This window comes from Pongo pygmaeus, chromosome 5, assembly GCF_028885625.2.
Source record: "Pongo pygmaeus isolate AG05252 chromosome 5, NHGRI_mPonPyg2-v2.0_pri, whole genome shotgun sequence".
Lineage (NCBI taxonomy): Eukaryota > Metazoa > Chordata > Mammalia > Primates > Hominidae > Pongo > Pongo pygmaeus.
The window spans coordinates 96,342,295-96,346,574 of record NC_072378.2 but is presented as its reverse complement, the minus strand read 5'-3'; the positions used below and the strand labels follow the sequence as shown (position 1 = coordinate 96,346,574).

The window sequence follows — 4,280 nt, the reverse complement described above, 5'->3', positions numbered from 1 at the left end:
ACCTAGGACCAGTTTCTGTAGGGTAATCCATTCTATAGCTATAGCTCTGCTTGGCTGCACCAGCAGTTTCCTTTCTTGCCTCTTCAGGCTTAGAGGAGGTAATAGCTTTCTAATCTTGATGATTCTGGTGTCTTGTCCCATCCCTTGTTTGTTGGTTTCCCTTAACCCTCTTCATGCTGCTGTAAATGGTGTCTTCATTAAATCCTTCAATGCTCCCATTTTCTGTGCACCATCTGCTTCCTGTGAAGAGTCCTGTGGGTGCATGTGAAAAGGGGGTTTCCCAGGGGGAGGATGTGGTGGGGGGTGGTGTGTGTGAGGGATTCTGGAGAGGTAGCTGATAACCAAGAAGGACAATAGTATTTCTATTTCGTGAACTCTCATGGCTAACCTGGTGAATGTCAGTTAGGTATCAGTTCTGGATAGGATAAAAACTATGTACTTATCAGTGTAGAAGTTTATACAGAAGAAGAAGGGCTTTTTTTTGGTCCCCCCAAATGCACAAAGGGTCAGGATGGTATATATTTCAGAATATAAGAAGTAAAGTCCAGAACTAAAAATGGTACAAACAAAGGAATGGCTTACACATCTGAATACAGAACTGGAATCTCAGCTCTTATTTCTATCCAATAACTAGTTGGACCAATAACTAGATGTGTAGCTTTCAGACAAAAGATTGTAGGTTCTTTTTCTATAGGAATTAAATAGTGAATACTTGAAATTAAGGGAAAATTTAGTAATATTGATTGAAGAGCTGCACTCAAGGATGGTTGATCTCTATTCCTTTGTTCCCATCCGTCCTTTGTTGCACATATTCCAATCAGGAGACTGGAGAACTCTTCTAGAAAATAGAATGGCTTCAGGGAAAAGTTCTTCGCATACTGATGTTTAGAAATCGCCAGTGAAAATGTGGTTCCCACAGGGTCAATCCATAGTGAAACATGTGAATTGACATACTTCATCCGTATTAGAAAGCTGCCTGTTAGCTTTTTAAGCTTTCATTTTTAATATGTACTCAAACCAAAGATCTCTTGGCATAAAAGTAAAGCTAAAGACAAACAAATAAAATAAACATACAGAGAAAGTGCCCACAGCAAAAAAATGCATAAATCAGAATTGACCTCTCCCAAATAAAAATTTCGCAGCTCCAACTAAAACTTTAAGGCTTGTGAGAACATGTTGTAACTATTTAAAAGTCCCAGACAACAACTTTAAAAATTAACATACAGGTAAGTTAAAAAATCAGGTGGCTAGAATTATAAAAAAGAAGGTTTGGAACATAAAGTCAAGAAAATTTCTCAAAATACAATAAAAACAGAGGTGGAGGCCAGGCATGGTGGCTCACACCTATAATCCTAGCACTTTGGGAGGCTATGGCGGGCGGATCACCTGAGGTCAGGAGTTTGAGACAAGCCTGGCCAACATGACGAAACCCCATCTCTACTTAAAAAAAAAAAAAAAAGTAATTGGGTGTGGTGGTGCACACCTGCAGTCCCAGCTACTCAGGAGGCTGAGGCACGAGAATCATGGAGGTGGAGGTGGAGGTTGCAGTGAGCCGAGATCACACCACTGTACTCCAGCCTGGGTGAAAGAGTGAGACTCTGTCTCAATTAAAAAACAACAAACAAACAAAAAACAGAGGTAGAAGGCTGGGCGCTGTGGCTCACACTTGTAATCTCAGCACTTTGGGAGGCCGAGGCAGGCGGATCATGAGGTCAAGAGATCAAGACCATTCTGGCTAACATGGTGAAACCCTGACTCTACTAAAAATACAAAAAATTATCCAGGCATGGTGGCATGTGCCTGTAGTCCCAGCTACTTGGGAGGCTGAGGTAGGAGAATCACTCGAACTTGGGAGGCAGAGGTTGCAGTGAACTGAGATCATGCCACTGCATGCCAGCCTGGCAACAGAGCGAGACTGTGTCTCAAAAAAGGAAAAATGAATAAATAAAACAGAGGTGGAAAATATTAGAAAAAAGAAGATACTTAGAAGATACATATAGGAAGTTCCACATCTGACTAAGCTCCAAAAAGAAAGAAAAAATAATGAAAATGGAAGAAAGGAAATGATAAAAATGAAATACAGTAAAATATCTTAGAATTGAAGTATATTAATATCCAGATGTAGAAGCCTTACCAAGTTGCCAGTGCCAAGAATGGAAATGACCCACACGAGGACACTTCATAGTGAAACTGCAGAGCACAGACATAAAGAAAATTTCAGAACACAGATATAAATACCTTCTGAGTGTTAGAAAAAAAAGACACATGTAAAGGACTAGGAATCAGAATAGCACCAGACATCTCAAAGAAAGTCTAGGAGCAATGAGAGAGTAGAAGATAGTTTTCAAAATTCTGAGGAAAAGCTCACTCCTATCTATCTATCTATCTATCTATGCCTCCATCCATCCCTCTCTCTATATATTAATCCATCCAACAATCCATTTCATTATGTCTGTCTGTCTATCTGTCTATCTATCTATCTATCTATCTATCATCTATCCATCCTGCCATCCTCTGTCTGTCTGTCTATTGGTCTATCATCTATCATCTATCTATCTTTATGTATCTTACTGAGAACTTGATACTTAACAATGAAAAGAACAGATGAAGACCTCCTCATGGAACCTTTGTTAAGCGATTAATGGAGGATGTGTTCCAGCAAAATGCGGGAATAAATCAAGTAAGAGGAAAGCATAAGCTTTGCACAGTGGGAGTATGGTAGCCAGTGAGGTTTATTCCAGGTGCGATTATTGCTAATTGATAACGTTTCCCAATATCCCACCGTGACAACTTGAAACATAGTCGGTATTGGCAATTTTTGACAGTCTCTAGTGACCAAGATTTAAAAAAAGAAAAAGAAAGAGGCAAACATAGAATCTAGGGAACCATGTCTCTAACAAAGGAGAGTAGCAAAAGAAGTGCCTGGCTGAAAACCATTCAGAAGGCCTAGAGAGCAACCATCCTTGTTCAGAGCAGGAGAATGAAGGCCCCCATGATGCAGAGCTCCATCCAGAAAAAAAGTAGACCCAATGGAATGGATGAAATTGTCGGTGGTAACTTAGAGATGAAGGAAAGTATTAACAACATTTAAATGAAAATTACGCAAGCAAAAAAATAATTTTTTAAAAGGTGACACAATAATGAACAAAAAGCTCTATAAAAAATAATGTATTGATCCTCTTCCTGAGCTGGCGCTCAGCAAGGAAAAGGCCATATTCAGTTCCAGCGCCAAGATTGTGAAGCCCAATGACGAGAAGCCGGACGAGTTCAAGTCCGGCATTTCCCAGGCTCTTCTGGAGCTGGAGATGATCTCAGACCTCAACGCTCAGCTAAGGGAGCTGAATATTACGGCAGCCAAGGAAACTGAAGTTGGTAGTGGTCGGAAAGCTATCATAATCTTTGTTCCCGCTCCTAAACTGAAATCTTTCCAGAAAATCCAAGTCCAGCTAGTAGCGAATTGGAGAAAAAGTTCAGTGGGAAGCATGTTGTCTTTATCACTCAGAGGAGAATTCTGCCTAAGCCAACTTGAAAAAGCTGTACGAAAAATAAGCAAAAGCATCCCAGGAGCCGTGCCCTGACAGCTGTGCAAGACGCAATCCTTGAGGACTTGGTCTTCCCAAGTGAAATTGTGGGCAAGAGAATCTGCATGAAACTGGATGGTGGCCTGCTCGTAAAGGTTCATTTGTACAAAGCACAACAGAACAATGTGGAACACAAAGTTAAAATATTTTCTGGTGTCTATAAGAAGCTCACAGGCAAGGATGTTAATTTTGAATTCCCAGAGTTTCAATTGTAAACAAAAATGACTAAATAAAATATTTCCACAGTAAGAAAAAAAGAAAATAATAATAATGTTGTGATAACTTTTTATTTGCAGCAAGTTACATTTTCTGAATCAGATTATATGGATTCAACTAAAAGTAGCTTTTAACTATATTTAAGAAATAAGAGAGAGGAGGTGAGAGTATAGAAGTTAAATGCACGTGTGTCATATATGGAAATTTAAAGATAAAGTCTGAAGTATTGATAAATCTAGATAGAGAAGTATATACCTAGGTAGCAGAGACTTCTAGAGGTCACCCAGAAGCTGTCTCCCCTTGTCCAACAGGAGGATTTGGCACATGGCTGGCCAGTGCAAGCAATACTTCTCCACCCTCCAGGCTGAGATGAAGTTTTGGCTCATGAGTTGTATATACATGTTTCAAGTGACAGCACTTGAAATCCTTCAAGGAACAGCATGTCCATGTGCCCTTTGCCTTTTTGTCTTTATTTTCCCTATC

The 4,280-nt window shown here is 39.8% G+C and overlaps 1 non-coding gene and 1 pseudogene across 1 annotated transcript; both read left to right on the top strand.

Annotated features, from left to right (window-relative positions):
* The first annotated feature begins 2,641 nt into the window (after positions 1–2,641).
* LOC129039088 (small ribosomal subunit protein eS7-like) lies at positions 2,642–3,796 on the top strand (annotated as a pseudogene).
* Positions 2,697–2,835, top strand: LOC129039657 (U4 spliceosomal RNA). Its single transcript, XR_008503382.1, has one exon. It is a non-coding gene; the product is annotated as a U4 spliceosomal RNA (small nuclear RNA).
* Positions 3,797–4,280: the final 484 nt, after the last annotated feature.